Here is a 13,259-nt window from a genome sequence, read left to right as displayed (position 1 = left end):
TGAGACTTGGATGCTCCTGGTTATTCTGGTTAGATTCTGTCTCTGATCTGCCATGTAACCTTGAGAATGACTGGGTTTAATCCTTTAAAATTCATGAATCCATTCAGATTTACTGCTGAAAAACTGGCCTGGCTTCAGATGGGTCATTTGAATGGAAAATCTATTCACTACCTGATTTTAGCTGTTCAGTGTTACCAGGACACAGCAAAGGTGGTAGCAGAGGAGCACAGGCCTTTTAAAGGTTGGTAAGGAATTAAAATTTAAGAGAAAGAAAGGAAGGAAGAAAAAACTTACAAGAGTTAAAACACATATAAATGGTTTCTCATTGCCTCATCTACTTATTTGATGGCATTTTTCACTGCTAGATATTTTAAGTTATGAAATAATCAAATTAGTTGATTATATGAATGCTGTTGATTTTTTAAAACAAGATTTTGTATTTTTGAAGCCTTTTCATTTTTTTAAACTTGTCTCTGTCCTAAAATTGTCTACTCAATCAAGGTTTTATGAATACAAATCTCTGCTTATTTTATTGGCACATTCTTTTGCATGGGCCTAAGAGAATTAGTGAGTCATGCCTCAAAATGCTCTGTGGAACCTTGTGCAATTCAGTGTTCTTTAACTGGTCAAATTTGCTGTTTAGTTTGGAGAAAACAGAATAAAGTAAAAAAGACTAAAAAATTGTGCTGAATGGTGTCATGGGAGGGGAGAAAATGGCTATTTTTAGTTAACTTGTCATGTATATAGTTAAAATTGAAATTGACAGTGGTCATGGGTTTTCAAGATAGAAATACATGAGAAAAATAATCTAATTCCAAAGTTAACAGCCATTGTGTCATGTTCAGTTCTGAAAACGTTCTGTAAGGTGCATCATGGCTGTGAAAACTGTACCTGAAAATGCTGCAGTAACTGTAGGATTCTGTAATATTTAACATATTCTGTGGAGCACAGCACAGGAACCACGGGTTTACCATGAAAAACTGTGTAGTTCTGATGGCTTTTAGCATTAGATGGTAGAAAATATTTATAAAATCTATTGTAGAAGTTTAGAAGGTTGCTCATTGCAAATTGGCTTTCTATAATTTCTAGAGAGAGAATTTGCCTTTGCATTTTGACTGAGTCTTTGTAAGTCCTTTCTTGATAATTACATCATTTAAGATGCTATTTTAAGCATCTCTGAAAACTGCTATAAGTTTTTGGAAGTTAACAATTTGTCCAGAGCAAAAGGTAAAATCTGTTCTAGATTTCCTTGAAAAATTCTTCTTTTTTTTTGTGTATTTCTTAAAAGTTGCAAGCCTACCATTAGAATAGTTAAAATTAAACTGAAAAAGCAAGCCTTCATTTCTACTTTAGTAGGTAGGAGAGCACAGCATGTTGCCATGGGATGTTCATGGATCAAATTACATTTAGATGGAACTTGATATATTTTGGTAGGGCTGGGTTCCAGCTCCTTGTATTTACACCACTGCAGGTTATTGGTGGACATTTATGGCTCTGCAGATGATGGTGCTTGTAAATGATCTCAAAACTTACTCTCTGTTTTTACCATGTGTGCTGTCACTGCCTGGTCCTCACCTGCAGTTCCTGAGACCCAAACCAAGAACATTTTATGGTGGGCAGTCGCTGTTGGACACCTAAAACCTGATTTTGAATTATTTCAGGGCTTTTAGTAAAGATTTTTTATGAAGTGGATGTGATAAACTACCTGTATTTAATACACAAATTTGGCAGAAACTCTGCCTCTATTTTTATTTTTTTTTTTTTTTTAATTAGCCCCTATGAAAATTTTAAGTGACTTTAAGTGGCCGTAATATAAGAATATAAGCCGTAAAATAGGAACTGTAAATAAGAAACACATTCCTCAGATGTTGATAATGTTTTTTTCCCGCCTTGGTCCTTTTCTGTATGTCATGTTTCAGCATAGTTGAACCTGAAATCCAGAATACTGTCATCTTCAGGCAAAACCTCTTTGTTATTCAGTATCCCATGGTCTTGCAGGTCAGAACATTATTTTTAGAGTCAGAACAGATTCTTATATAAATGGAGAAAAAATTTTCTATCTACTAATCCAGAAATCTCCAAACTTAACTAATTTTATGATGTCAAGGCAAGGAATCTGTTTTTGTGTTTCTATTTTGACTTCTTACCCCATTCAGGTGGCTGATTGTGTGTCAGTGAACTCAGAGGTGTAACCAGGAGAGCTACACTATCACACTGTGCACTCTGCTAAGTTCTAGGAGGCAGCCTGAGCATCACAGAATGTGAAATTTATGCTGGTAAAGAGGGAGTATGGATCAGCAACTCATTGATTTTAGCCAAAAATCAAATCAGCAGTAAGATTAGAGAAGGAGCCCTGTGGTTTCATCCAGACTCTGATCCACTTCATCATTCTGCTCCCCAAAGCATGAGAGCCCCTCTGACTGCTGGAGAGGTGAGGAAACAGATTTGCTACAAAAACCAACGACAGAAAAAAGTTGAAAATCCTTTCTTTTCTTTTTCCTGTAGATTGTGAGGTGTAAAAGTTATGAAAATGATGTGTATGTATGGAAAGATCTTATTTATATTCCACAAGAGTAACAGTTATTCCAATCCAGTGGCAGCCCCCCTTTATTCCTCAGCATCATGCATTTTGTTCATTTTGTGATATATTATGTGGCTTTTTGGTGTAACTACACTTTTAGATCTTATTGAATAGAATTTATGTGTTGCCTTATGGAAAACTTGTTTCATAATTCATTAATTATTTACTATTACTTGACCTTACAGTACATGAAAAAAAACCTATCCCATAACTGTAATTTCAATTCTCTCTAGTGTGAAATCAATCACCTTCCACATCTTTTATATTATTTAAAATGTGAATCATGAAATTTTCCTGTGGATTTCTCCCGAGTTACTGGGAACTTTCAAACCTCAGTATGTGGGAAATGTGCAGGCTGTCCCCTGCAGACCTGGGCCAAGTCCTGATTGCATTGCAAACTCTGCAAAACCATTTTCAGTGGATGAGCTGCCCCTTCTTGTCAGTGGAACTGGGGCTGGTAAAGACCAGGAGTATTTTATAAAAATCTGCTTCATAGGATTTCAGTTTGCTTTGTGTACAGGTAATATTAAATAAAGACATAGCTTTTACCTTGTATCTCCTTATCCCTACAACCCAAATTGTGCCAATAATGTTACTGAACAGATTTGATGTGTGCAGTTTTCAGTGCTGGGGGGGAGCTCCTGGACAGCTGCACAATGCTGAGTCCACTCCTGATATTTGTGTGAGGAAGGTGATGGGTGTTGTGTTTGTATTTAAAGTTCAGGAACAATTGAGGAATGTTGTGGGAAGCAGCCTGGTGCACTCAAGACAATGATGGAAGTTCTGTTTGTGATCCTCATTTTCTGATTTCTTTGACAGTAATTTCTGAAAATACATGAGTAGACAAAAGGAGTAATCAGTTATGCGCTTGAGATTTGGAGGTTACTTTTTTCCTGAAAATCTGCAAGAGAAGTATTGTCAGAGACAAGAATTTTTAAACTGTATTTTAAACAGGAGATACATTTGTGGAACAAATTACATTTGTACCTCAGCCTGCATGAGCACATAAGAATAAGATTTTTGTCCTTGACAAAAAAATCTTGCCTCTTATTATTAATTGCTCCCCCTTTTGCCTGCATATATGTCCATATTCTTTTTCTCTATGAGACAGTTTATCAACAAAATATGCCTTTTCTCCATTTTTCATTCTGTAGTTAAATGCCAAATGTTCTAAGTTCTAAAACATGTCCAGATTGCCAGATTGTATCTTATGCAAACCCTGACTATTTTAGAAACATATATATAATCATATTAAGTGAAAGCCATTCTGGCTATCCAGCTATATATGCTTTTATGAATCTCAGATGTAATTGACAGTATTTAATTTTACTTAAGTAACAAAGGCTTTGTAAGTATAGGTTTTCCTGATACCTGAGCATAGCTAGGAAAAAAAATTCAGAGTGCATGTAATATTACACAAGGAAATAAAGTTAATTTTCTTGAAATATACAGTAGGGTATATAAATGGACTTCGGGAAAAAATAGTAGAATGAAAAGTCTAATGCTATTTTCCTAAGCCACATTTGCTAAATGCAGACTTTTGCAAGGTCAGCAGTTATACTGGAGTTGAGGAGAAATGGCTTCAGTGGCTTTAACTTTACCAGTGCCCTTGATGAGGTGCAGAGTTGTCAGTATTCTCGTAAAATTCCTCAGTGATGGCTTCTTCTGTTCTCTTTATTTCCTTAAGTGAACATCTGTCTAATTGTTCACCTCCATTGCTTTAGTGCTTTCCTCATGCTTTCTCTGTTTCCAGACAATAAACTTTATTTTCTTCATAAGAATTCAGTCTACGCAAGGGTATTAGGCAGCTTGTTTGCACCTTTTAATTTCTGGAAGTTTTCCAGAAGGGCTTTTTGCTGTAGTTCCAATGGGTTCATCAGTGAATCATGTAACATAATGCAGCATTGTGTTTGGGTTTTTTATCCGTTACCTTCTGTTTATAAACATCTGCTTGGAAATTTTCTTTTTTGATTTTTTTTTAATATGTTTTACATTTTTGCATGTGGCATATGGGTAAGAAATACAGTACCTGCTATTTTTTCTGGTGTTCAGGTAGGTACAGCCAGTATTTACCTTAACATTTAGGAAAAGCCTAAGCTACCCAAAATTTCCAGGTAGAATATGTGCTGGTTATTTAGCTATGTAACAATATCTGTTAAATTAAAAGCAATTTAATAATTGCATGGCTGCATTAAAACTTGGCATTAACACTTATGGTTGTAGGATTGCAAAAGGCATCAAACAGTCTCTCTGTCCAGTAGAGAGAGTATTGCTCAGAAACTTAATGTGCTGCTTCTCTTGTGTTCAGCTCTTTGTGTTCAGGGGTTTTTCTTCATTTATAAAGGAGAAAGATAGTGGGGGTTGTGGAGGGATTATTTTTTAAATAATTTTTTTTCTTCTTAACTGTAAAGTATTTGTATTCATCTCACACACCTATTCTTCAGGCAAATATTTAAAGTTGGAAGTAGGTGGTTGTTATGCTTTCCCTGATGATTTATTTGCTGTCCTGGCACCACTTCCTTGTTTTTTATGTACAAATACCTGTGCAAATATAATTTTTAAGGCATATTCTTCATCCTTCTGACCATATTGTTCATACACGAATTGTATTTAGGAAACAAGTGTTTTAGTGAGTTTAATGATGAGAGATGCCTGCTCTCCCTCTATATTGCTGCATGAGACAATTATTTTCTAGATTACTTTTGTTGACTTGAGATCAAAATTTTATCAGAAAATTAATGTATATTTACTAAATGAAAATTTCAAAGCTTTTCATGTTGATGGAGCTTAAAAATAAGACACTTGATTGTGAACTTTTTCCCTGTTTACACTTAAAGCCATTTTAAACTTTCTTAATTATTAGAACAATGGGACATGGCCTTCTGACCCCTCCTGTCTGGGGCTGCCCCATTGTGCATCTGTAAAATACACGGTCTGTAAAATACACTTTGATCTCTCTCAGCTTTTCAGACAACCTTGGAATTACCTTACCTATTTAATGATGTTTGGTTTTATGTCAGTGATTCCCGAGATGGGCCATGTTTTGCACACAAATTGAATTTCAGCCTTTGTGTTTATTTTGTTCATGTTTTTTTTTTTTTTGGTCTCACTGTATTTATTTTAAAAAAAGAAAGTAGAGAAAAGCTTCCTCCTTTTGTGGGCACAGCTCAGGTGGCAGAAGGGCAGGTTTCCATATTCTGATATTTTCCTGTGCATGCAGAAAGACTTCATATTTTTGTTCAAGTCTATATTGTGTATATTGAGTGTATATTAAGAAGCTGATCCTGCCAACCCTTGTACAAGAAATCTTTACTAATGTGATTCAGTCCTTTTATTTCACTTTCTAAAATTACACACATATCAATGTGACCATTTTCAATGCATCTCTTAGCTTGGGAATGTGAACAGCTGGGGAAACAAAAGAGTTTGTGTATGTGTTTATTTCTTTGAGGATACTGTTCTGTAAGTTATCAGTGTTATATTGTTTAAATCTAGGAAACTGTAACCATGAACTGACAATTAAAATGGCTTAAATAGCTAATTATTCAGTTCATTCATTTCTTTGTCTCATATATTTATTTCTACTTACGTGGAAGCATCCTGACATTATTCATGAGCACAGAAGTGATGACTTTTAACCATATTAACATTTTTATTTTTCCTAATATTAAGAGGGGGGGGGAAAGAACTGTACCTTAAATCCCTTGTCAGGCTTTGCTGTCCTCCCAAATAGCTGCAATGCATTTGTAAACCTGCAGACGTCACTATTCTGCCAATTAATTGTGCTGCGGGAGCTGTTCTGTTCCACCGCGCTCTGACCACGGTGGAAATGCTCCCTGCTCCCCTCTCACAATTACAGCACTTGGTTTTTAACCTGAAACAATTTCGTCAGGTTTATTTTAATATTGTTATTTCATTTGCAACGTTCCACTAAAGGAGAGAGTATGTTTTTCTTTCTGATTTGTAGGACCCATGTCCTAAGACTTGTCTTTACTTATTAGTTATTGTTGTTTCAATATGGATTTATGAACGACTTATTTTGTGTCATATAACATACAATTTTTAAGCAACATTTTTCAATCTGAACACAGCTTCCAGGAGGGCAAGCTGCCCAGAACATCAGTGATCTCACAGTTATTACTTTGTGTCATATATAATCTTGTTTTTTCCTGCAACAAATAAATCTTTGGGCCTCCCTTGCAAAAAAACATTTGTGGTTACAGTATAATAAAAATAAACCGTTTGTCGTGACTGCAGCTGACATTTATCAGCCTATTTGTGGGTGCTCTTTCTCTCTCTGTATAATACGGAACATAATTTGTCACTTTGTAAATACATTCCAGCCTAAATCCCTGCCAGCATCTGTTAGTGTTTGAAGGATTAATGCACTGCACAGTGCATGTCTGCACTTTCAGGCAACAACGTAGCTTATGGTTATGGATCATGAGAGAACAGGGAAAAAGGGTTCATTTTGTATTTACTTAAACATTGTTGCCCTTTTGACCATCATGCTTTTCTCCTCTTGTTTGTTATCTGGAGTGGGGATGCTCCCCTCCCTTCCCTCTGTGACAACTGCATGTTAAACCCTGCTGTAAGTTTTGTACACTGCTGTCAGTGGAGCTGTACATGTAAGACAACACCTCTTTAATTTTATGGATAATTAACAATGGTAATAATGTATCACAATAGGCATGTTACTGGTTTAGTCCATTTAGAAATTCTCCTTTTCCCCCATTTCCAACAAATCTATTACCCTGTTGCCTTCTACATGTCTTCCTTCTCAGCAACCCATGAGTTCATTTAATTTTTATTTAATAAAATAATCTTAAAGGTTGATTTAATCTTAAAGACTTCAAACAGTGGGAATTTTTAAAAGGAAAAAAAGCCTGTAGCTTCTAAATTATCCCGATGCTGTTTGCCTTGTTGCTCTCTTGGAAAATGCATTCTGCTATCACTTCGAATCTTGCAGAATGAAAGGAATTGAAAGCATCTGAATAGGAGGCTCTCCACAGCTGAGATTCTGTTACATGTTCCCAGGCTCCCTTGATCATTCTCTAAACAAGGAGATATGTTTATTAGAATAGTAAACCATACACATGATGTTATATATTGCCAAGATTATTTGAGATTCCCCAAGATAAATTCAAATGAGCTTTACAGGAATGGGCGTTTGGAGACGGAAAGAAGTGATCTATATCCAGGGAAAGAGAAAAAAAATCCAGCTAAAAGTAGGCTCCCAATTAATTACCCACAGTTCGTGTGCATTAAGAGCTAAACAAATTCCTATTGCCAAAATCTACAGTAGATTTTTGTTTAAATACATGTAATTTTTTGTTATTGAAGCAAATGTGTCCTGTGTGCAATGGAACCATGTGCATCCAGGAAAAGTCAGAGCATTTGGAGCCTACTAAATGAAGTATTCTGAAACTATAGTCCAGCAGATTTTGTATGTTTTTGTTCTCTCTGGTTATGGAATAAATAATTTTTAAAATATCGTTAGGAGAATGACTTCTTCTGCTCTTTCTAAGCATGATTTAGGATTGCTGGGGCATAGTTTACTTCACTGAAGATATTAATTTAATAAAGAAATGCAGATGTTTTCCCTTTTTTTCCTTTATAATTGTCTTCAGAAGATATTAAAGGCCAAATTTACAGAGATACTGATCTAAGAGTTAACTAATGTAAAGATTATGAAATAACATTATTGCTTATTGTAGTGGTAAGTGGTATTTATTACAGAAGATTTATTAAAAAAGGATATTAAAATCTGAAAAATGAAGCAACCACAAAGAAATGAATGAGTGTATGTGTAGACATTTGCTAATAGAAAAAGATAAAGTTCTAAAACTATTGGGAAATTTAAAATGGTGATTGCATGATAAGTCAAATATACAAACTGTACCTGGAGACTTGAGTCCCATTTTTGTATTTGGATTTTAAATTATAAGTTAAGTATTTGGATGAAGGAAAAATATTGCTGTGAACAGTGATTTGTTTCAGTGTGAGGACCAAATGCCAGGTTGGTGTGTGCCATCCTCAGGAGCTGAACTGATTCCTGTCAGACCATCTTTATCACTTTTCTACATCTCTCACCTTCAGAATTTCAGGCTCATATGTTTTACATTTAATCTCCATCTAAGGGAGGATCTCTGTTGCTTTTATAACCCAGCTGAGCCAAACATTAAATCTCCAGTTCAGATGTTTGTTCAAGCTTATTGTGTGTGGGGACAACTGCAACTTTTAGACATTCACTTGCAGGACAATCCTACAACAGCTTGAGGGCTTCAGGTTTTTCTGAAAAGTCTTATAAGTTGTAGATGATGCCAGAAAGATAAACACTGTTCTCTGCCAAACATCCATAATTGTTCTGGAGAAGGGATAGAGACAAAGCAAACAATGGTACTAATAATTTATTCTTCATGATAAAATGTTGGTCCAAGGCTGATCAGTAACCTGAGGCTCACACTGACCCATTAAATCTTCATCTGTTCTCTTGACTTGGATGAAGGCAACCCCTGCAGGAATTCCATTTTTGTGAAGATCAGGAAGATCTAGTTACTTAAGCAGGAAGAACCAGGCTTTACAAATTAAGGTTCTGGGAGAGGTTGCAGACAGCATCAGACTATGACAGGATTGAGCAAGAAGAATAATGGAAAAATTTACACCACTAAATTACAGATAAAACAAACACATCAGGAATAAGTGAAACCAACTATTACTAAATTTTTTTTTCCTAATGAAAGGAAATCCTTTTCATCTCTGATTTTCATGAAGAATCAAGTTAGTAAGCTATTTCTTTGTACATCTCATAAATGGATTAGTAAAATGGTTACTATTTGGGAAATAGGTTTGTGTTGTCTTGCATAAACTTAATGGAAATTTGAAAATACTGCACAAATACTGCTGATATTGGAGGGAGGAGGAAGGGGGAAAATAGAAAAATGTTCCACCAAAAGGTCTTCTAGTAAACTTCATTGAGGTTTCCCAAATGTGGCAGAAGAAAACATGATTAAAGCAGCTACCAGAGGTGCTGGATTGCTCTGAAAGCAGTGGGACTCATCCATCCCCATCAGCCTCAAGGAGCTGAAGAGCATTCAAAGCACACAACCAGGTAGAGCTGCCATTGCATAAATACAGTTTTGCATGAAGTACCAAATGTTGACTACATTAGGGACAATAATATTTGCAGTCCTAGTCCTGAGTGAAAGGCTTTTTCCCCATTAGGTACCCCCATAAATAGTGCATGGCACTGGCTATTGACTGTCATAAGCTATGTGTCAAATTGTCAGATGTGCTTCTAAGACATCCCTAGCTCCATCTCAACATGGAAATAGGAGTTTATTTGTGCGTTGCTTGTCATATGCTGAGATTTGGTTATTTGTTTACCTATTTTCATATAATTCCACAGATTTTTCATCAGCTTTGATGTAAAATTCTTTTTTTTCCTGAAGATTTTCTTTCTCAAATAGCCTATCAGAACCATGTGCATCCCAAGACATTGTCATGAAGATTTTTCTGTATTAAATTAAACCTCTTTTTTACCAATTGATTCTACTTTCAGTTCCTCAAAGTCAGACATTCCTGTTGTTGTGCTAAGTATTCAGTTTTGAGTTTAAGGACTTTTAAATATTGAAGATGTACACACACTATTTTCTGAGAGTAAAATTATACAGTAAATTATGTAGTGTCCACTACGGTGCATTTTAAGTAGGCCCTCACAAAATGACTTGTACTTACATAAGATACAGGGGCTACAGCATATTTATTAAGACTCTTCAACTCTGTATGAAACTGGAGCAGTCAGAAGTAATGGTGTCTGCTGAAAGATTCTTTATCATATGAATTTACTTTTAGTCATCTATTATTTATTTCAGCTATTTTATATGCCATTATAATAAATATTATGACAGAGAAAGCTTTTATGCTTCAACTTATTGTACTGCTCTTTACTTCCTTGCAATCCTTCAGGAAAATGTAGCTATGCTTTACCTATATTTAACGTAAATCATCACTTACATTTGAATGAAAAATTCACTATGAAAAAAGGCTCCTTCTTCAATACCAAGACACAAATGCACAATCATGTTTACTGCCAAACTACTCTACCATGCAGTGTTCATTTTTAAACAATTTTTAAGCTGTAAAGTGAATGCATTGCATATAGTGAAATAGCTGGCTTTCTGAGGGTTTTCACTTTTGTGTTACTTTCTGGCTCAATAAGCATTTTTCTAGCATGAGTGCAAAGTATAGCCAATTGCACTTAAGCATTTTTAATATTTTTGTTCCAATAGGGAGCAGCTTACACACAGAACTGAATAAGCTGTTTTCTGGGGTTGTGTAGAGTAATGAAACTTACCTGGAAATATTGATGAAAGGCTCTTAGAACTGGGTGTGAAACATGAAATACAAGATAAATTTTTTCTTTGCACTTTTCACAGTGTTATTGTGTTGAGTTTAGAAGAAGACTTGTTTGGCACTGGAGATTGATTTACTTTTGGCTGTTTCTTCAAAGGCACCTCGTTGATGCCTGGACGTTGTTAGCCTTGAATGCTTGGGGTCCATGAAATGCAAATACCCCCATCCCAAACTCAAAACTCTCAGCTGGTTCTGGCTGACCTGGGTTTCACAGGGTTCAGCAGACAGCAGGAGTGTACCCACCCCTTGTCTCTGTTCTCTGGCCACTTTTGGATGCAGTTGGGACGTTTGTCCTGGGTGTCTGCAGCAAGGACAGCAGTTCATTTTGCACAGCCTTTCAATGGCACCACGCAGTTATGATCCTGTGGTTTAGGAAAGAGCTCTTTAAATTATTCTACACTCATTTCATTATCTACTTTCTCCTTAAATGATGTAATTGAAAATAAAGTAGTAGAGGGAACATTAATACCTTTTGTCAATTTAATTTTCAAAATTCTGGAGTTTCCTGCCTTAGTGTATTGATTTGATGGTGGCAGTTTAAAGAGTGTCTCCTGTATTTGGGAAGGTGGCAAGTCTCATTTAAGGTTTCACAACATAAAATGAGGCATAATTCAGTGCTGAAAATATGTGAAGTGAAGTAGTGAGAGACATCAGCATAATACAATTATGACACAGTAGATCAGGATTTGCAGCGTACCATTAACAATCAGTTCTGACTGCAGAGAACAATTACAGTTAAGATGCCTTTTAGCAAAAATGATTTTTAGTTTTATTTTTTATTAAACCCCCCTATGCTCTTGTATACATATCACAATATCTGACACCTAGGCTTCTAGGGAAAGAGGGAAAACATTATGACAGAGGTAATTCTGAGCTACTGTAAGAAAACAAACATAAAACTTTCTACTTGTCATTGAATGGAGATATTCTTACATTATTAAGAACATACCTTGCAAGTGTATTCCTTTATTCATGGGTTTTTTTAAAAAAGGTATTGTGATATAAGTAACAGTGGGAAAAATTGGAATAAAAACGAATTGATACAAAAGGTTTAGCATTTCACAGTCTCAGACTGTAGTAGGAATTGGTGGTCTACAGAAAACCTCTGCAGGATGAGGGGTGCTGGATTCTCAGTTGAGGGGAGAATCTGAAACAAAAAAGTTGGAGAACTTGCCTAAGGTCATGGTACATTAAACTGATTTATCCCCCAGTTGTGCCTGGAGAAAACACTCACACTTGACTTCTTGAGTGCCTTCAAAAGTTGAGGTGTCAGATTCTGAATGCTTTGGTTGTCCCATCTGAGGGAAACAGAATAAATGTGTGTGTCTGTGCCCAGTGTATGCCTTCTGTGCATATGAAGGAAATACAGGCTGCAACCATCAAGGTTTTAAACAGCAAAAGTGGGGAGAAAGTTAAAAAAAAAAATATGATTTTTAAAATTATAATCATGCAGAACCAGTGGCAGAAGCTAAATGTAGCAAGAGGAAAATTACCTGAGTGATATTGTGTGGACTTGAATCCTTCTCCCCAAGAGGACAGTAGCTGACAGCTTGTGGTCTAGTCTGTTGAACTACTTGATGATTGTGTTTTTTGACCCCCTTATGTCCCTGTATTTGTAGCATTCTTGTTCTTTTACCCTTGGAAGAGCCAGGAGAATGTTTCAACTGAGAAAAGCAAAGTAAACCCAAGTATGCACAGCAGTTCTGTACCGAGTAAACAGCTTTGAACTGCACAGCTGAAGAGAAATTGTTCTGGAGTTCTATTGCACAATGCAAGGCAGCATCATCTTTCTCAAGTCTCTGACCATCATACAGAAAAAAATATTTACCCAGTGGGGCAAAATGAATTCCAGAATGATGTGCATCTTGTGGGGGTAAAAAAACTCTTTGTAGCAAAGTTTGGTTTAGCATTTTCCAACTCCAGCAATTGATACTTCCTATGGAGGCTGAACCTGTTGTAATTTTAGTTGTGTTTATTTTGCTGTCCTGATAAGTCTGGCTGGAATGGGACAAGAGGAATTGGAGTGGTATTCTGTTTAAACCAAACCTGTAAGGTCGTTGTAGCAGGCAGAATGGGTACTACGAAATAGAAAACAGATGTAGGGAGAAAAGTGCCAGATGTAATGAAATGGAGAGATCAGATGGGTCACTTGAGTTTGGGAGACAACGGGAGACTCTTCCTGGCTTCCCTCTGTGCTGACTTGTGTGCTGCTGTCCTTTCATTCCTCCAGCAATGCTCATGGTACAACCTTGTAATCCCAGCA

At 36.1% G+C, this 13,259-nt stretch overlaps 1 protein-coding gene across 2 annotated transcripts in view; it reads left to right on the top strand.

Moving 5' to 3' along the window:
• The window catches only part of WWOX (WW domain containing oxidoreductase), a 479,405-nt gene that overhangs the window by 79,436 nt on the left and 386,710 nt on the right, over positions 1 to 13,259 (top strand). The window lies entirely within an intron of this gene.

The sequence above is a fragment of the Zosterops lateralis genome (assembly GCF_965231275.1).
Source record: "Zosterops lateralis genome assembly, chromosome: 12".
Lineage (NCBI taxonomy): Eukaryota > Metazoa > Chordata > Aves > Passeriformes > Zosteropidae > Zosterops > Zosterops lateralis.
Note: the sequence above shows the minus strand (reverse complement) of the source record. Positions and strands in the feature narration are given on the sequence as shown.